Below are 20,691 nucleotides of genomic sequence, written 5' to 3' on the forward strand. Positions count from 1 at the left end.
TCAGCGGGATCTGGTAACTCTGGATCTCGCAGTAATGCCTGCCCCCAACAATGCCCTGCCTGATATGCTGCCTGCTTTGCGTGTTGACACAGTGCAGCTGAAGTAGGTGGAATGAACTCAATGGATCTCCCCTTTTGAGTAAATAACTATCTTCGGGCATCGTCAACACTAACAGCAGCTTGTCATACATGACGACAACAAACTGTTCAATTGTTTGCATTTGTTCTTGCAATGTCTCGTCTGGAGGAGGTACTCCACCAAGAGTCGCAAAGGCTTCTACGACATCTGTGAAAACCTTCATTGTGTTCTATGCTGTTTTCTTTCCTCGGTTCAGAAAGAATGACATCTGATCACAACCGGTGAAGGCGTGGAACATTAGCAGAGACAAAGATTTATCCGGACCTAGGGTATGGGCAATGGTGTGTGCTGGTATGAGTCTGCAATTCTTTCCTGTGCCAAATAATACCCATATTTCACTGAGGTTCGTTTGGTTGAACAATGTGATTGCCAAGACAAGCACGTCAGTGTCCACAGTACGCAACATGACTTTCTGGTATCCATTCGCAGCAGCGTCTGCTGCATGGAGTAGTAGCCTCGTGTCGGCTTCTTCGTGTGCACATGGAGAAAGGCGACATGTCTTCTCTTGGGGAATTCAGCAATATCGATTTGCCAAACGTATCCTCTTTGAATCAGCTGGGCATCGCAGTGGTTCTTTTGATGTCTCTTGACATAAAATGCATTTTGTCCAATCTATCGGCGATGATGATTCAGATGTTGAAGGAGTTTCTAGACGTTGTCTGGGGTCTAAAATCTTGAAGGATTTCGCCATTGTTGGTATTTTGATTACTACACCACCACCACAGCTTCTACAACTAACAACAGCATGCACTGTTATATGGAGATACTGATCTGAAAGAAGAAAATGAAGGACGAATGAATGGATGAATGCGTGCGATATACACAGAGACTCTGGAAGAACGTTAACTATGATGCATGGTACAATTACCACATTACAGTTTCAAATGTTTGTCACCATTTTATCATGCAGCAGCCATTTTGAATTTGGCAGCCATTTTGAATTTGAAAGCCATCTTGGTTAAGAAATGAAGAACATGTGAAACGTAAGGTGGAGGTATTAAACAAGATCGTGCAACATTACAAGGTAATATTGAAGAAAGTTAGTGACATTTCACATTTCTGGTCAATTTTCCAACCAATCATAGGAAATATATTCATTTATATGGTTGTATCGGAAATTTTGCCCTTGGCGGCGGCCATTTTGAAAATGACCGCCATCTTGGAAAAATTCAGTTGGCCCCAGATCTGATATTGTTCAGTCGGTAAAACACGACAACTGTGCAGAGTTTCATGCTTTTCACCAAAAATGCACAATACTTCCACCATTCTGCAGCACTATTTCGCCAAAGCGATCAATCTTGTTATTTTTGTTGTTCTTGTTGTTGTAGTTGTGGTGAAGGTAATATTGAGGTAATATTTATTTTTTCCGGATGTGATCTTGTTCGTGGAGGTGTAGTTGTGGTGAAGGTAATATTGAGGTAATATTAATTTTTCTAGATGTGATCCTGTTCGTGGAGGTGTAGTTGTGGTGAAGGTAATATTGAGGTAATATTTATTTTTCTCAATGTGATCCTGTTCTTGGAGGTGTAGTTGTGGTGAAGGTAATATTGAGGTAATATTTATTTTATCCGGATGTGATCCTGTTCGTGGAGGTGTAGTTGTGGTGAGGGTAATATTGAGGTAATATTTATTTTTCTCGATGTGATCCTGTTCTTGGAGGTGTAGTTGTGGTGAAGGTAATATTGAGGTAATATTTATTTTATTCGGATGTGATCTTGTTCGTGGAGGTGGAGTTGTGGTGAGGGTAATGTTGAGGTAATATTTATTTTTCTAATGTGATCTTGTTCGTGGAGGTGTAGTTGTGGTGAGGGTAATATTGAGGTAATATTAATTTTTCTTGATGTGATCTTGTTCTTGGAGGTGTAGTTGTGGTGAAGGTAATATTGAAGTAATATTTATTTTTCCGGAAGTGATCCTGTTCGTGGAGGTGTAGTCGTGGTGAAGGTAATATTGAAGTAATATTTATTTTTCCGGATGTGATCTTGTTCGTGGAGGTGTAGTTGTGGTGATGGTAATATTGAAGTAATATTAATTTTCCTAGATGTGATCCTGTTCATGGAGGTGTAGTTGTGGTGAGGGTAATGTTGAGGTAATATTTTTTTCCGGGTGTGATCCTGTTGGTGGAGGTGTAGTTGTGGTGAGGGTAATGTTGAGGTAATATTTATTTTTCTAATGTGATCTTGTTCATGGAGGTGTAGTTGTGGTGAGGGTAATATTGAGGTAATATTAATTTTTCTAGATGTGATCTTGTTCATGGAGGTGTGTAGTTGTGGTGAAGGTAATATTGAGGTAATATTAATTTTTCTTAATGTGATCTTGTTCTTTTTGATGTAGTTGTGGTGAAGGTAATATTGAGGTAATATTTCTTTTTCTAATGTGATCCTGTTCGTGGAGGTGTAGTTGTGGTGAGGGTAATGTTGAGGTAATATTAATTTTTCTAGATGTGATCTTGTTCTTGTTCTTGTTGCTATGAAAGTAATATTGAGGGAATATTTCTTTTTCTAATGTGATCTTGTTCGTGGAGGTGTAGTTGTGGTGAGGGTAATGTTGAGGTAATATTTTTTTCCGGATGTGATCCTGTTCGTGGAGGTGTAGTTGTGGTGAGGGTAATGTTGAGGTAATATTAATTTTTCTAGATGTGATCTTGTTCTTGGAGGTGTAGTTGTGGTGAAGGTAATATTGAGGTAATATTTATTTTTCCGGATGTGATCCTGTTCGTGGAGGTGTAGTTGTGGTGAGGGTAATATTGAAGTAATATTTATTTTTCCGGATGTGATCCTGTTCGTGGAGGTGTAGTTGTGGTGAAGGTAATATTGAAGTAATATTTATTTTTTCCGGATGTGATCATGTTCGTGGAGGTGTAATTGTGGTGAGGGTAATATTGAAGTAATATTTATTTTTCTAATGTGATCTTGTTCGTGGAGGTGTAGTTGTGGTGAGGGTAATATTGAAGTAATATTTATTTTTCTGGATGTGATCCTGTTCGTGGAGGTGTAGTTGTGGTGAGGGTAATGTTGAGGTAATATTTATTTTTTCCGGATATGATCCTGTTCGTGGAGGTGTAGTTGTGGTGAAGGTAATATTGAGGTAATATTAATTTTTCAAGATGTGATCTTGTTCTTGGAGGTGTAGTTGTGGTGAATGTAATATTGAGGTAATATTAATTTTTCTTGATGTGATCTTGTTCTATTTGATGTAGTTGTGGTGAAGGTGATATTGAGGTAATATTAATTTTTCTAGATGTGATCTTGTTCTTGGAGGTGTAGTTGTGGTGAGGGTAATATTGAGGTAATATTTATTTTTCCGGATGTGATCCTGTTCGTGGAGGTGTAGTTGTGCTGAAGGTAATATTGAAGTAATATTTATTTTTTTCCGGATGTGATCATGTTCGTGGAGGTGTAATTGTGGTGAGGGTAATGTTGAGGTAATATTTATTTTTCTAATGTGATCTTGTTCGTGGAGGTGTAGTTGTGGTGAGGGTAATATTGAAGTCATATTTATTTTTCCGGATGTGATCCTGTTCGTGGAGGTGTAGTTGTGGTGAGGGTAATGTTGAGGTAATATTAATTTTTCAAGATGTGATCTTGTTCTTGGAGGTGTAGTTGTGGTGAATGTAATATTGAGGTAATATTAATTTTTCAAGATGTGATCTTGTTCTTGGAGGTGTAGTTGTGGTGAATGTAATATTGAGGTAATATTAATTTTTCTTGATGTGATCTTGTTCATGGAGGTGTAGTTGTGGTGAAGGTGATATTGAGGTAATATTAATTTTTCTAGATGTGATCTTGTTCTTGGAGGTGTAGTTGTGGTGAGGGTAATGTTGAGGTAATATTAATTTTTCTAGATGTGATCTTGTTCTTGTTGTTGTCGTTGCTATGAAAGTAATATTGAGGGAATATTAATTTTTCTAGATGTGATCTTGTTCGTGGAGGTGTAGTTGTGGTGAGGGTAATGTTGAGGTATTATTTTTTTCCGGATGTGATCCTGTTCGTGGAGGGGTAGTTGTGGTAAGGGTAATGTTGAGGTAGTATTTATTTTTCTAATGTGATCTTGTTCGTGGAGGTGTAGTTGTGGTGAGGGTAATATTTAAGTAATATTTATTTTTCCGGATGTGATCCTGTTCGTGGAGATGGAGTTGTGGTGAGGGTAATGTTGAGGTAATATTTATTTTTTCCGGATGTGATCCTGTTCGTGGAGGTGTAGTTGTGGTGAAGGTAATATTGAGGTAATATTAATTTTTCAAGATGTGATCTTGTTGTTGGAGGTGTAGTTGTGGTGAATGTAATATTGAGGTAATATTAATTTTTCTTGATGTGATCTTGTTCTAGTTGATGTAGTTGTGGTGAAGGTGATATTGAGGTAATATTTATTTTTCCGGATGTGATCCTGTTCGTGGAAGTGTAGTTGTGGTGAAGGTAATATTGAAGTAACATTTATTTTTTCCGGATGTGATCATGTTCGTGGAGGTGTAATTGTGGTGAGGGTAATGTTGAGGTAATATTTATTTTTCTAATGTGATCTTGTTCGTGGAGGTGTAGTTGTGGTGAGGGTAATGTTGAGGTAATATTTATTTTTTCCGGATGTGATCCTGTTCGTGGAGGTGTAGTTGTGGTGAAGGTAATATTGAGGTAATATTAATTTTTCAAGATGTGATCTTGTTCTTGGAGGTGTAGTTGTGGTGAATGTAATATTGAGGTAATATTAATTTTTCTTGATGTGATCTTGTTCTAGTTGATGTAGTTGTGGTGAAGGTGATATTGAGGTAATATTAATTTTTCTAGATGTGATCTTGTTCTTGTTGTTGTCGTTGCTATGAAAGTAATATTGAGGGAATATTTCTTTTTCTAATGTGATCTTGTTCGTGGAGGTGTAGTTGTGGTGAGGGTAATATTGAGGTAATATTAATTTTTCTAGATGTGATCTTGTTCTTGGAGGTGTAGTTGTGGTGAAGGTAATATTGAGGTAATATTTATTTTTCCGGATGTGATCCTGTTCGTGGAGGTGTAGTTGTGGTGAGGGTAATGTTGAGGTAATATTTCTTTTTCTAATGTGATCTTGTTCGTGGAGGTGTAGTTGTGGTGAGGGTAATATTGAGGAAATATTTATTTTTTCCGGATGTGATCTTGTTCGTGGAGGTGTAGTTTGTGGTGAGGGTAATATTGAGGTAATATTAATTTTTCTAGATGCGATCCTGTTCTTGGAGGTGTAGTTGCTGTGAAAGTAATGTTGAGGTAATATTTCTTTTTCCAGAGTAAAATGATTCGATTTTGTTGAAGATTCAAATCCGGTCCAGATCAGAGAATTTTAAAGTATTTCTTCACCATTGCATGATAGAGCGAAAACCTGTCTGCCTACATTTGCCAATATTTCTTTGTCTGCCTCCATTCCGCTACTCTGTTCTGTTTTTGCATGTGGCAGCTTTGGCTGCCGGATAGCTATCATTTCATGTAGCGCGGCTGTGCTGCTGGTGCTGTGCCCCTCTACCAGTACCACTGGTACTCATTTTGCCGACCTCGGAAGGATGACAAGCTGAGTCGACCCCACATGTTGCTAATGCAGAAGCCAAACGTGGCTCAAATTCAATCCCCTAGGATCCCAAGCCAGTAACCTGAACCACGAAGCTAACACCAGCGTTATTTCGATGCTAAAGTTTGTTCACAGCATTAATAAAATCACTGTCAGATCGTGCAACATTACACGTACGTTTCTGATTGTTGTGAATTATAAGTCATCAACCAGTGCAGCAAATTGGTGACAAAAATTGGGCATTCAATGGGTATTTGATAAGTCCAGTTGGAAATTGTTTCGTTAACATAGTCCGCATTCACTTCTTCGCGGGATCTTTACTTTCTGGGTTGGTGGAACAAGATACCACGAACATATAAAGCAATGCTTCTCATTTCATTACTGATAGTTCCATTACTCAAATTAGATCAAATGTGGCTTGGAAGTTGAAACAGTAATACAATATCTTTTTGAGAGGGTAATCTTCATTTATCTGGAATCCAGTGGTGGTAATAAAAGCCAGCAAAAACAATCCTGGAACTAGAAGGGCACTCGGTAGAACGCCTACCTCCGCCACGACATGCCTGATCCACGAGAACATATCGGGCCCAATAAGTTTTTGAGATATCAGGCTGTGTATCGTTTTTGGACCCATCTCTCAATGTTGAAGAATCACTTTAAAAATTCATTAATTCTCACATCCAGATCCGGATTCGGATCTTCACCAAAATCGAATCAGTTCGTCCGTGTCACACACCCAACCTGTCCAAAAAATTTCATCTGGATCGTCCACAACTTTTTGAGATACCCTGTTCACAGACAAACAGAAAGGGGTGAAAACATCACCACCTTCACCGAAGGTGGTGGAGGTAATGAGTGTTTTGGATGCCATCAGTGAAAAAGGTTGAAAACTACTGCTTTACTGTATCGTTCATGGCAGAAAAGACCTCCACCACCATCACTGGATATCGTGCTCACAGACCAACACCTGGTGTGAAAACAACCTGGTGGCGGAGGTATTAAACAACGACCCTCTGAGCAGGGTGAAGGACCCATGCGTTACACTGCCCTCTCTCTTCTTCACTCTCAACCTCTGGAATCCCGAACAGGACGATGCACGCTCTTCCCAAGGTGAACACCATCACAGGGACCACGCCACGTGTCTTGCGCCTTGCTGTAAGCTCAGAGCCGCTGTTTGGCGCGCGTTCTGTATTTTCCATCCCACGTGCGTCCCGAGTCCTCGGAATCCGAAGGACAAGACCAGATGAAAGGTTCGTGCTTTGCATCTCGTCCATGACCGCCAAGTGGCGCCATTTCATTTCCGTCCCTTCGCTCCCTCCCCTTCCATCGCCCGTCCTTCCTTGCCCTCTCCCGGCATCAGTAGGCGCTGGGCCGCGGAAGTGGCTCCGGATCAGAGCGGGGCCCGGGTGCCGGCCATGGCCATCAGGCGCCCAGACCGCAGCATCATCTGGTGAGTCGGTGCAGCGTCGCGACCTCGTCTCCCGGTGCGCGTTCGTCGTCGCAACGCGTGCTGATCGGGGAGGGGGTTGAGGGGAAGGGGCTTGTTTTGCCACTGCAGTACGAACCGCACGTTCGTCACGATTATTACGGGAAATCCCGTGCTCTCCCCTCCCCTCGCTCCTGCATCCCATCCCACCCCGCACCTCTCCTCCTTCTCCATTCCCCAACCTACTCCTCCCCTCCTCTGCCTGTCCCCACGGCCATCCCGGGCTCGCGCTCCGCGAGGACTCCCCCGGGGCTGGGGACAGGACGTCACCCCGGGACGTCCCCGGCAGCACCTGGATCGTTCCATGACGCGGACTCTCTCTGGAAAGCCACGCTCGTGACGTCACATGTGATGGGCACATTGTCACCTCTTCGCAATGGTTCATGGGTAATGACGGAATGGATGGCTTTGTGCTCTCAGTTTGGAACGGCTATCCTGCGCTACCCCCACGACTCGCAAAGTTTGATAACACTTGAATCGGAGCCCATTATGATTATCATCATTGATGTCCTGGCAACACATCATGGTTACTGCTCATGAAAATGTTTCATCAAAAGGTTACATTGTTGGTATTTCTCGATCACGTGACCTTTCTTGGTTACATTGTTGGTATTTCTCGATCACGTGACCTTTCTTGGTTACATTGTTTGTGTTTCTCGATCACGTGATCACGTTGCTGGCAACAAAGCTCAGTGCTATATATGCAGGCTTGGTAAACTATCCAATTCCACTCCTTTGTGGAGTCCGTCCCACCCCCACCCCTCCAGTAAAATCCTGCCATGTTTGTGTACACAAGTTACAAAATACCATGAGGGTTGTGGATGTTTGGATCCAAGGATATGACCTCAAAGACCTTTTGGTGTTTGGAAGAGGCTCATGGAATAGCTGGAACACAGATCGAATCAGGACACAACGGGAGAAAGAGAAGGGGGAAACAGCAAGGGCAGGGCTCAGGGACAAAATGGAGGGAGATGGACGACGATGGATCTGGGGTGAGGGAGGATACATGGGGTGGACAAGATGGACACAGAAGGAAACTCTCAGGAAGGAAAAAATTGGAAAATTTGAAGTAGGTGTGCTTGGGTGATTGGGGGGGTGGGTTGAACGAGAGTCAAAAAGATCATGGTTTTGGATGGGGGATGATTTGCTATGGTGGTGAACAGCTATCTTACCTGGAGGCAAGAATGAGATTGAAGAGGATGTGGAAGGTGGTTCCACAGGTGAGAAAAAAATAGAGGAACAACTGAGTGGTGAGATATGATCCTGGATTTTTGGAGCTTCACCAGAAGGGGGTTGATGGTGGACCGTGTGCATCCTGCAGAAACCTGGAGGGTAGGGAGGGGGGAGGGAGCACGAAAAGGGCAGAGGGAGCAAGACCAGAAAGGAGGCATGTCTGTCTGTAGAGGACGAAGACCACCACACCAACCTGTCTGTGATGGGAAAGTGACAGACCCACAGACTCAGCTTCAACACTGGAGATTCCGATGATCTTGAAGTCAGAGAGACCCTTTTTCCATTTTGAAAGTTCCATAGAGTCTTGAATATAGACCTGTAAAGGAATGTATACAAGATAGCCGGCTTATCTTCCCTCTATAGAATACCGCCTTTCACAATATTCTCTCATGTTTATCTAAAACGTAATTAAAACCATTGTTTGTGTTGTCTTTGTGCTACGAAATGTTTTGGGCGTTTCTGGTTGTATCTACATTGATAAAATGAAGTTTGCTTGCTTTTTGAGACAAATTTCTCTGCAATAATAAGAATATTTTCTTTTTAATCATGATAAAATTTTAAAATGTTCATCATATGTCGGTCTGTCTCGTTTGTTTGTATGTTTGTGAGTGTGATAACTCGCGAACATTTTCAGCTATCTCCGTCAAACTTTACCAGAGGGCTACGAAGGACAAAAGTGAGGCTGTCAATGTTTTTTGACTATATATCTATGTCAAAGGTCAAAGTGACGGTGACATCATTTGCATGATTTTCGTCATACCTCTCAGTTCTTCTGCCTGACGCCAATTTGTCGAGAAATGCCTCTCCGAGACTGTCTAACTGGACTCGACTGTATTTGTATACTGGGAAAGAGCTCCACGAGTAGAGAACGAAATGATCACCTGGCCGTGTGGACGGGTTTGCCTGTCTTTCACAAACCGGCTGGCCAGTTCTGTCGTCCGACTCAGGTTCAGGCAGGGATTTGTAATTTGGCCAGCGTGCCAGCGATGGCTCACATACTCGTCGTAAAGGACACCGTGGGGTCTTGTAGTCCAGCAACGAATGCCGGTAGACGCGACGTCCATTTTTACGTCCATCCGAGGCACGGCACACACATTGATGACTCGCCCAGTCTGTGAAACACCGGATGACAGTTTATAGCTGGGTCGAGATTCAAACCCATGTCGAGTGTGCATTCTTCGAGGACATCCTGCCAGTACGATGGGGAAAACACACTGTAAAATTAAAAATGTACAATACCATGGTTATGAAAACTCTTCAAACATGTGACGTCTGTTCGAATGAGGTGTGCCGAGAAGACTTTTTGAAAATGTTCTTCCATCGCCGACATTCAGGTTTGGTATTACAGACTTAGAAGCATAACTGGTCCTGAACTTGATTTGTTGAAAATATTTCAACATACTTAACTTATCATACTTACCTTTGAGCTGGTTAGTCTGGGTTTGGTTCACGACCCAACTATAAACTGTCAGATTGGGCTTCACAGTCAGGGTGTTGCATCACAAAGCGTGCTGTCCCTCGTAAGCACGTTAAGCCAACGTCAACGTGTGGCAGTCGCAGTCAACGTGTGGTCAACGTGTCGCAGTCAACGTGTGGCAGTCGCAGTCAACGTGTGGTCAACGTGTCGCAGTCAACGTGTGGTCAACGTGTCGCAGTCAACGTGTGGCCCTAAATGGAGTTCTTTCATCCCCTCTTCCTGTGCAGGCTGGAGTTCCTCAAGGTAGCGTTCTGGGCCCTGTTCTTTTTCTGGTTTTCATCAATGATCTCTCGGACTCTCTGGAAAATCCTCTATTTCTCTTTGCCGACGACTCCACCCTCTGCCGTACCATCTGTCATCCCTCAGACCGGCAAGCAGCAGCTTCTTCGCTCACTGCAGATCTGGATAAAATCACAAACTGGTCCAACACGTGGAACATGTCTTTCAATCCAGACAAATCTCACACTCTCACTATGTCTCTTCGAAAGGACCGTTTACAAAACCCCCGCATCCACTTTCTCAACAATCCTCTGGAAGAAGTCTTTTCTTTCAAGCTTCTAGGTCTCACTATCTGCCATGACCTTTCCTGGGAAAGTCACATTTCCAACCTCGCCTCAAAAGCCAGTCGCCGACTGGGAATCCTCCGTCGTGCTAAGTCCTTCCTCGGCCCTCTTGAGCTCCTGACCACTTACAAAGCTTTTGTCCGTAGCCTGATGGAGTACTACTCTCCCCTCTGGGCTGGTGCTCCTGCCTCCCACCTTTCTCGACTTCACGCTGTCGAAACCAGGGCATTTAAGATCATCGGCATCTCCCGCAATGAAGCTGAGTCTTTGGGCCTCTCACTCAATCACCGCAGGTTGGTCGGTGGTCTTTCTGTCTTCTACCGACTCCTCTCCAGCCTTGCCCCCCCTGCTCTCTCTGCGATTTGTCCCCACCACATTTCCACAGGGCGCTCAAGGTCCGCCAACAACCCCCTTCTGGTAAAACTACCAAAATCACGAATCACTGCTCATCTTCACTCTTTCATTCCTCTTTTTTCCCGCCTTTGGAATAAACTTCCTCACTCTATTCTTTCCCATTCTTCCCTCCAGGCTTTTAAAACTGCTGTTCACCACCACCTCTTATCTTCCCCCATCCAAATCCTCGATCTTTTCTACCCCCGATAATCCACCCAAGCCCACTTCCTTCATTTCTCCTGCTTTCCTTCCTGAAAGTCCCTGTAATGTCCATCTTCTCTTCGCCATGTTCCCCGTCCCATCCCCATCCCTCTCCCTTCCACAGTTCACCTAATGTGTCTGTTCCCCACTGTTTTGTCCCTTCCACTCCCGCCCTTCTTGTTTCATGCCTCCTTGCTGTGAGTTGTGTGTTAGCTCTCATACGAGCCTCGACCAAGGTATACAAAAAAAAAAAAAGCCACGTGTCCCCTCTGCCAGCATTAATTTGTGGATGTTAAAGATGTAACGGTGTCTTTTGTGAAGAGTAGCCGAGTTATCGCCGCCACTCGAAACGAATTTCAAATCCCTGCCTATATCGGCTCCAGTTGGATGTCAGAATTGGGTAGCCAGTTCTTGAAAGATTCGGGTCAAAACTTTCCTTGTCTGACCCTCCAAGATGGTGTAAATAATTGTGTCGGCTAACGAAGAAGAGAAGACGAATCGGTGAACCACTCGTGCGGAAGGATGAATTCAGACTGGAGAAAGTGTCAATCCGAGGAGAGATCCTCACATGGCATAACCACGGACCACCACCTTAAAGGGATGCTGCGTAATGGTCACCTAGATTTTCATCACATGGTCGGTGTAACACAGGGGCAGTAATATAGATGGATATCGGAAGGTGGTCGTTTTGGTGGTGGTGCGATTCGAGTGTGGGAAGTGTACGAGCCTGTTTATTGTGGAAGTTACTGGGTGAGAAATTTGTTGTGGAGAAATCCAGTTATTTACACCTGGGGCAAAGGAAATTATTAGCGATGTGGATGTGAAGATGCCAAGAAGGATAGAGCTGAGTAGGATGTGGTGCATGATCCAGGTTGGTTGGTTCATTAACTTTTTCTTCAAAATTGAACACAACTGTGACATTGCTCTGGGAATGGCATTTCACACATTTGGAAGTTTAAATGCTTCCTGCAAGATGGCTAAAATAAATAATTATTTATATGCCTTTATTCCCCCCCTTCACCTCCAATGCTCAGATTTCACTCGCCCGCATTCCCGAACACATCTCATCCGAAGTCGCTCTTGATTTGTTTGAAATTTTGATTTTCTTGATGACGCTCAATTGCATTCATGTGATAATCTCTCTCGGGCTCGTTTGAAATAGCACCCTGATTGTCTTTTAGTCTTATTTTAGATATATCCATCTTGTTTGTCATAAAATTCCATCCTTTCCTGCCAGCCATAATAAAGGCAGTTGTTTTCGGAGCAAGAAATAAGACTTTGCATAAGACATCATGACATCGAATGACAGTATTGTCCCTTTGTTATTAAACAATCAATTATCGCTCGCTCGTAGTTGATAAAATAAAAAGAAACACAAGAGGCAGCATTTGTGTGATGCAACACCACTTGCACTTCCACTTTTAGTCTTTCCTGCTGGAGATCCCAATCAAAATCTGGGAATGAAAGTATCAGGTTCAGCTCAACATGTCCCAACATAACATCAAATGGAAACCTTTATTTATCGTGGACCAATCCAAGCTTCCCCAAGCTTATGAGTAAGATTTTGTCCTGGTCAGAGCGTCTGAGCACGTACACATATAAATCTGTGCTTAATGGAATGGTGTTCCCAACAAATCCACACTGAAGGAGCAACATTGTCGAATGTATGTCCCAGTCCTCTCTCTCTCTATTTTTGGCTGCTCTTAGACATTATTGTCCCTTATTGTGTAACGAATGTCCCTTATTCTGGACATTTCCTCTGTCTGTCTGTCCGCGAAACTTTGGTCAAGCCTAGGGGCTAAACCACTCAACCGATTCCAATGAAATTTGGTAGGTAGGACCAATATTTCTGGGAATCGTGTGCTTTCGAATATGGGACCCCGGGCCCGAGCATCGGCCCTTTAAAGTGGTCAAAAATCGAAAAAAAAGTACATCAAAAAATCGAAGCTTCAAGTTCTGTGCGCAATCTATCTAGCTCCCTTCATGCCAATTTGCAGCCCTAACAAAAAATATTTGTAGGAGGAGATAGGTTTTGGGCGAGTACATGTCGAACATTTCAGAAACGGTTAATTGCGAATATCTCTCAGAGAAAGAGTCTGATTTTGATGAAACTTGGGTGAAATGTGTACAATGTGGCTAGCATGTACACAAAAATGAATGGTTGCTATGCATACCTCCGTTGCTTAGCAACAGCTAAATACTTTATCGTACATCGTACACTTATTGTGGACTGTACAAAAAATCAATACCTCTGAAACTGGACCTCCGAGGGACCTGTTTTTTTTTGTGCCCAAGGAGAATGTCTTACAGCATCATATAAAAAAATAAAATCTTTAGCGAATAGATAAATGGAATTACCAGGGCTGCCATTTGTTAGAGTCTCTTTGGAAACATGCCTGAAATTTCACAAGGCGGGTTTCTGGGCACAAACTAAGAGGGCTGTGATAATCATGTTTATTGTGCTAAATTGATTGATAGCATATACATGAATATCGGCTCGTCGCGTCGGCCAGCTTTCCATCTAGAGCGAGCAGCCATGTCGCCTACCGGCTTGTATTATTTTTACTTGCAAATCGCTTCGAGGATGGGACGATAAATGGGGGGGGGTGGGGTGGGTTGCAGAACGAGGGCAGGGAAGGAGAGAAAAGGGAGAGGAGGTATGGGGGGAGGGAAGGGGGTGTTCTGGACATGCGTTTGATGGGGGAACTTGAGGGAAAGCTGAGGGATAAAAAAAAAAAACCTTTCATTTGTCCAATTCACACATTATTCTTTGACACCCCTTCCTCTCCTCAACCTCCGGAGAATTGTATGGTGGGGTGGTGGGGGGGGTGGGAGGAGGATAGCATGAGGGAAGGGAAGGCAGCATGAGGGCAGGGAGGCAGCAAGAGGGAGAGGTGGTGTGAGAAAAAGGGGAGGGGAAGGCAGCATGAGTGGAGGGGAAGGGATGGCAAGGGGAGGGGAAGGCAGCATGAGGGTGGGGGAGGCAGTGCGGGGTTGGGGGGAAGCAGGGGAAGGGGAGGGAATGGGAAGGTGGCATGAGGGGAGGGTAAAGGAAGGCAGTGTGAGGGGAGGGCAAAGGAAGGCAGTGTGAGGGGAGTGCAAGGAAAGCAGTGTGAGGGGAGCGCAAGGAAGGCAGTGTGAGGGGAGCGCAAGGAAGGCAGTGTGAGGGGAGCGCAAGGAAGGCAGTGTGAGGGGAGCGCAAGGAAGGCAGTGTGAGGGGAGCGCAAGGAAGGCAGTGTGAGGGGAGCGCAAGGAAGGCAGTGTGAGGGGAGCGCAAGGAAGGCAGTGTGAGGGGAGCGCAAGGAAGGCAGTGTGAGGGGAGCGCAAGGAAGGCAGTGTGAGGGGAGCGCAAGGAAGGCAGTGTGAGGGAAGCGCAAGGAAGGCAGTGTGAGGGGAGCGCAAGGAAGGCAGTGTGAGCAGAGCGCAAGGAAGGCAGTGTGAGGGGAGCGTAAAGAAGGCAGTGTGAGAGGAGGGTCCGTCCAGACATAATCACCATCCGGACACGTTCAGAAATAACCACCGTCTGGACATAACCACGATCCGGATACATGCAGAGATAACCACCATCTGGATATGTGCGGAGATAACCACCACCCGGATACGTGCTAAGATAAATACCGTTTGGATAGGTGCGGAGACAAACACCATCCAGATATGTATGGAGATAACCACTGTCCAAACACGTATGGAGATAACCACCGTCCTGACATAATCACTGGCTGGATACGAACAAAAATAACCACCGTTCAGGCTGCAATGTTTATAGAGTTTTTTTGTGGAGTGAGATACATGAGAGTAAATGTCGTGGAATGGCAGGTAATATCTCGTAGTACATATATATTGCTCTTGGTGAGTGAATAATGGCTCATCCACTATATCGATTGTTCAAAACAGTCTCTGGTGAATTAAACTTTCACAAAATTTACAATATAACATAAGGTCCATTAATGTTTCTGGTAACCATTTACCACACATCCATGCACTGAAGCTAGGTCAGGATGTTGCATCAACTTTTGACATGAATCATCCATGCTTTCTCATTGAATTGGCTTGGGTCATCCATGAAACATTCATTTTAAGAGACTGTGACTTAAGAATCTCATTTTATGGATCTTTGTCATCAAGGAACATCCCAGCACCATTAGAGATAATTTGGTTTCCAAGGAGCATGTTCGGGTTCTGTGATCCCACGTCTGTGTCGACTTTTATAAGTCCTTGAGATTCCGGTAATTTCTGGTCTTTTTGGCAAGAATGTAAGGAGCTGGAGCCGACACGACAATTTTGATATTCCATTTATGATTAACACCGACGCTCATTCTTACATTTTCGTTTTTAAAGATGCAGTGAGTTTCCATTATTGCGTGGAGGTGTTTTGACAAGAATTTCAAGAAAATGGTGCAATTATCGTTCCAAAAATAGAAAGCAATATAAGCTACATTTCTTGCTGGGAATTGGGACCTGCAGCTTGCCAGTTCGTCAAGGATTTGAGTGTTTTTTGTTTTAAACCGTGTTTTGAAAGCTCACCAATCATAACTATGGATGAAGGCAATTGTAAGCAGTTGGAAAAGGACTTCTAATGATCAATGCTTAACCTGCTAGATATGTCCTGGTTTACCTTGCATGTATTAGTGCAGTCCCAAACTAACTTTTGGCATGGACAAAACCTTGGACAATGTTCGGTATGGGCTAATTGTCAAGCCAATCATTGTGGACAATCTCCTAATATGAGAGGAGATTTAATTGTCCACTTTCTAACACTGAAATTTTAATTAGGCCGTACTACTGTATGTTTGGCATGTTGGTGTTTGCCAAATCACTTTTATGACGTAAAATAATTCTGCACTAAGTTGTACTGTGTTATGTTTTGTTTTAACCAAATCAACAATTCCTTTATCTGGTGTTGATTTCAATGCAACCCATTACAGTACCTCTAACATAGTTATGATGAAGTTCAATCCAAATAAATAAATATCTTACTGTTCTTTAATTTTCTGCTTCGCTCTATTAAATTAGGGCTAGTTTATGTCTTTTGGACTTTTGAATTACCAGTATATGCATAAATATCCATTTTTTCAAGCTTGAATATCGTCGAAAATAAGTCTTACATTTTTTTTTTTTATGGGCACCCAAAAAAAAGTTAATGTGGAGCCCTGGAGTGCAAATACAGTTGAATGCAAAAGTATGAGTCCAGTGGGAAATTTATTAATTGAGACGTGATAACAAAATAAATCATTGCAATAGGAAACCAAAAGCACTTTAAGGGAATTCCATGAACTTTTAAGGATATAACAAAAGTTATTATAAAAGGAAAAAAAAAAAATCAAATCTGTTTTTCCGATGAAGAGACGTTATCAATAATTATTGTGACCCCCTTTTCACCTTGAGAACTCCCCAAACTCCATTTTGGATTGATTTAATTCGTTTATGGATTATGTTTGAGTCACTTCTCCTGGCAGTGTTGTAATGCACTCCAGAGCAGAATCAGACTGCTCACACAAATTTTATCTTTCTCTAAAATGTATTCACCCTTCATTTATTCTGTTAAGAAAAAGTGTCACTCAATAATCTTGTAAATATTTTCAAGTGTTTGTGTGTTGTACATTACTCTTTCACGGCTGAACCAGACAAAACCGAGAGGTAGTAGCACGTAGAGGCCCCAACTTTTGGGTGCCGGAATATCAGAATCTTGGCAAGGTTTTAAGCTAACACACGTTGGCTGTGACGTCCGTTTTGAGGCCACCAAAGGCCGCTACAAAGTGAATATTGAGATGTGGGGTCAGGCAGTTAATGGGGAGCCCTGGTGAATTTTCCTGGTGTAGTGCTGCCACCAGCCCACAGGCAAAAGTTAACCACCATGAGGTCAATAATTCCATGGTTTTACAATATCCAACACATCCCGAAACCATTGCCAGGAAAAGCTCACGCAGCCGGGCAGTGCCAGGTACTCCCTCCCACCACCCCCCCCCCCAACCAAAGGCAGTCCCTCCAGTATGTGTGTGTATATGTGTGCGTGTGTATATATTGTTGCGGGCTGGGGTCAGGTGCGAAGACCACTAGAGGGGGGGGGAGCTATCTCGGCTCCCACCAGACTCCCCGGAATTGTAGGTCATCACACACGGATAATTCCGTGATGCGGTGGGTCGCTAACCGACTGTGAATGCCAATAACTCGACTGTGTGACCTAGGGTCCTCCCATCTGTGGGTTAATTGGGTTACCCAATTCATCATGTGATTTAGTTACCGGGGAACACGCCCTTGGTACGCCTTGTCCTAACCAGATCACTTTACCGGATCGGATGCAGCCGAGCGACACTGCCAAGGCCATACCGGCTAAAAGGAGTGCATTGTTGGGAATAAAGTCCCGGCTAAGCCAGGATTCGGACCATGCTGAATCAATGAAGGAAAAGACAAAAACGAGCTGGGAACATTTCTAATAATTTATTTAAAATGGGGCGAGGAAAGGTATGTGGCACATGTAATAGTTTTATTGGGGTGTGTAATGTAGGGATAGAAAGAACGGTGAGAGGTGCGGCAATATTACAAGTAACTTACGAAAGCAGACACAGAGCAGACTAAACACAAAATAATTATGAAAAAACCAATGTCACCCCCAGGGTGACCAGTATCTTGCCAAAATGTGAACACGAGTGACTTATTTATTCGATTAAAGTTACTTAAAAAATAAGCGTTTCGTCGACCTTGATGCTTGGCCGTTTTGTGACCTTGACCTTTATATTTTCGTACGGTTAATGGTATCTCTCCAGGACCATTGTACATGAAATATCAAGAGATTTTGATGAGAACTGAGGAAATAAAATTTTCATGAAAAATCCGTTTTTTCGTCATGACGTCATCAAATGACGTCATAGCATCAAACTTTTGACAGATCTGGAAAGCACTTATCAAGCACTTTCATATGAGGTATTACTCGATATGGTATCTAAGATTTCAAAATTTGACCTTGGGGTCAAAAACTTTCGACCTCCAGCGCTAACCATAAAGGTCAAGGCCGATCGCCACCAAAAATTAATCAGCTGAGCGCCAGACCATGAACTATATTCCCATTAAGTTTGAAGACGATCCGATCAAAATTACTCAAAAAATAAGGGTTTCGTCGACTCCCCTGATTTGCGACAAAGTGACCTTGACCTTTGACCTTGAAAATTTTATGTGCAGAAAGGGACCTCTATAGGCCTCTGGTATGTGAAGTTACAAAAATTTCCAATGATAACTGCGCTCTGCAGAGTGATCGATACGTGATTACAGACAAACAAACAAAAAAAAAAACCACAAGCTGACTAACATATCTTGCAAAAACTTCGTTTTGGCAAGATAAAAATCTTCTGCAATCTTAACTTACGGGGAGAAGTGCCAGGACAACATACACAAACACAAAACCCGATGAAGAGAAGTTATTGAAGCAAGAAGGGAGAGGAGTTGAGGCTGTAGACTCTCGGTACCTTGTACAACCGATTGCCCGAACGCGCCACCAATACGTTTGGGGGGCTGCACCGTGGTGTGATACCTCCCTGACAGCTGGCGCGTTGTCTCTCGCTTTGTGGGGCTTCGTGCAGCTAGCGTCGATACTCGACTGTTGGCGTGAAGGAGGGACTTGAGCTGGGAGGGTGGAGTCCAGGCGATGATGAAGTCCAGCGCATGCGGACTGGGACATACATTCGAACGGACCCGCTCCGACCTTTATAGGCCCCGCAATATGGGGCGGAGGTGTTCTGCCTCTCCGGTTTGGACCGGATATCATACAGCTAACCCCCATCCGCCAATGAACGTAACGTCTAACAACCATGCTGAGGCTTAGAGTTCTTTATTCTTGACGAATGGTATGAATTGTGGTAATCGCTGTAACAAAAACAAAAATAAAATGTTATAGTAAGTTGACACAGATATTACGGTGATCGTTATACATGAACAAGATGTATATTAAAATCACTGATCAGAGTCACGGTACAATAACAAATTAGAGTTACTGGAATAGACCGCAGAGCTTTACATTTGTCTACACATCAAAGTTGCAAGTTCTATCCTATAGGTTGTTGTTGTAACACAATTGTCGAAGTTCGTCGGTAAAACTAGAGCATCGAACTGTTTCATGCCGACATAAAGTCACAGTACAAAATTCTGGTGTTGACCGATAAACAAAACGCATCACTCACACTGTTGTTGGCCACAGTCTGGCACAAAACGCATTTTTCATCGCAGCAAAAAAAACACATGGCAAGGCGACATTTTGAACACCGTCTCCTGGCTCACGGTCGGCGAAGCCACAGGGAAGCAACAACAATCAATATGCATGACTCGTCAACCGGCACAGTGTGGCGGCACAGGGGGGGTCACCCCGAAGTGATGCGTCATCTCCAAAATTGGGCACTCTGATTGGCCCCGGCCCTCCGCAGCCCAGCGCGATGGCCGGAAGCCGCAACATTCCACTTCCGGCAAGGTAGCCCCAAGGCGTGAAATGTCTCGCTCCGACCTCACGACATGTTATGAATCGCCCACACCGAACTCCGCATCATTAATTTCCTTGCAAGAACCCTCAGGCTGTGCTCTGACGACCGCTGAGGGTCGTGTCGGTCCCGTCAGCCTGCCCGACGCCTCCGATTCGCGCAGATCAATGCCTGCTCCGTGATGCGTCACGCGGCTCGAGATGTACAGCATGCCTAAAATGAGGACGAGAGAAGAACCTTCAGAGTGTAGGCTTTATTCCATTTGATTGAAGCCGCTTCTACGGGCACACCAGGAAATACAGACGCAGCATGGAGTACAAGCAGTAAGGTACACACGCGCAACTAATCACCGCAAAATAAATCAGTATTATATATCAATCAGTATTCTCACCATTCAATGAGCACCAAGTGAGCCGCCGACATAAAACGACAATGCCCCTGGGACAATCCCCGCGGCCGAGCCGAACCTCAGCTTTATCTCTTCTGTGCTCGAGCCGGGCAGCATGTGATCACACGTCACGACCTTCCATTCACCACATTCTCCCCATCTTTAAAATGTAACTAGAGGCCCAGCTAACGCACCATGATTACTTCAGCGCTACAGGAGTATACATTTCAAGCAATGCGAACTATCTAATCTACAGAAGCATACATGCCAAGCAGTGAGGATTATTTTGAGTTGTAGGAGCATGGTAATGAGCATCGATATATTATGTAACGAGCATATAGGAGCATGAGCATCGAGGATGCCGATAATCCCCTTTACAGATCGAGTCGGCGAGGGGGTATTATTCGTCGGCCTCTCCGGGAGTAGATGGCAGTTTCACTTGAGGGAGGCCTCCGATCCTCTTGGTGAGCCTCGACTCGTGCCGGAGATGACTCCCCGATCGCTCCCGGGTGGAACGCGGTAGCTCCGTCGTCACCCTTCTCGGGTGGAGTCCCTGGGGGGGGGAACACCTGGGGAGGGGATGTCAGAGGGAGGTGTGCCAGATGGTGGTGTACCTGCGGGAGGAGTGCCTGAGGGAGCCAAATGACGAACCGACACAGTGGTCTCCCTGCCATCCGGGAGCCTGACATGAGCGTATTCTGGATTAGTATCGATGAGTTCGACCTCTTCCACCATGGGTTCATACTTGCTTTGTCGTACCGGGCGTTTCATGAACACTGTTCCGGGATGGGTTAGCCAGGTGGGCACTGATTGGCCGTCAACAT

At 44.1% G+C, this 20,691-nt stretch overlaps 1 protein-coding gene and 1 long non-coding RNA gene across 20 annotated transcripts in view; one reads left to right on the forward strand and one right to left on the reverse strand.

The window, feature by feature from the left end:
• Window positions 1-210: 210 nt before the first annotated feature.
• LOC147026373 (uncharacterized) lies at window positions 211-6,620 on the reverse strand. The gene is made up of 2 exons (XR_015058312.1): window positions 6,212-6,620; window positions 211-909 (listed from the first exon to the last, which is right to left on the reverse strand). It is a non-coding gene; the product is annotated as an uncharacterized LOC147026373 (long non-coding RNA).
• A 102-nt stretch (window positions 6,621-6,722) lies between these two features.
• HIVEP2 (HIVEP zinc finger 2) overlaps window positions 6,723-20,691 on the forward strand; it is a 321,024-nt gene continuing 307,055 nt past the window's right edge. For 8 of the 19 annotated variants that reach the window (XM_085881709.1, XM_085881708.1, XM_085881720.1 and 5 more), the window contains exon 1: window positions 6,745-7,114. The gene's annotated coding sequence lies outside the window, so the exon portion shown is untranslated. Of the gene's footprint in view, window positions 7,115-20,691 lie in introns of all 19 variants that reach the window. The other 11 variants (XR_015058308.1, XM_085881728.1, XM_085881727.1 and 8 more) reach the window with 7 other exon arrangements.

The sequence above is a fragment of the Eptatretus burgeri genome, chromosome 5, assembly GCF_056783735.1.
Source record: "Eptatretus burgeri isolate ZD-2024b chromosome 5, Ebu_testis_v1, whole genome shotgun sequence".
Lineage (NCBI taxonomy): Eukaryota > Metazoa > Chordata > Myxini > Myxiniformes > Myxinidae > Eptatretus > Eptatretus burgeri.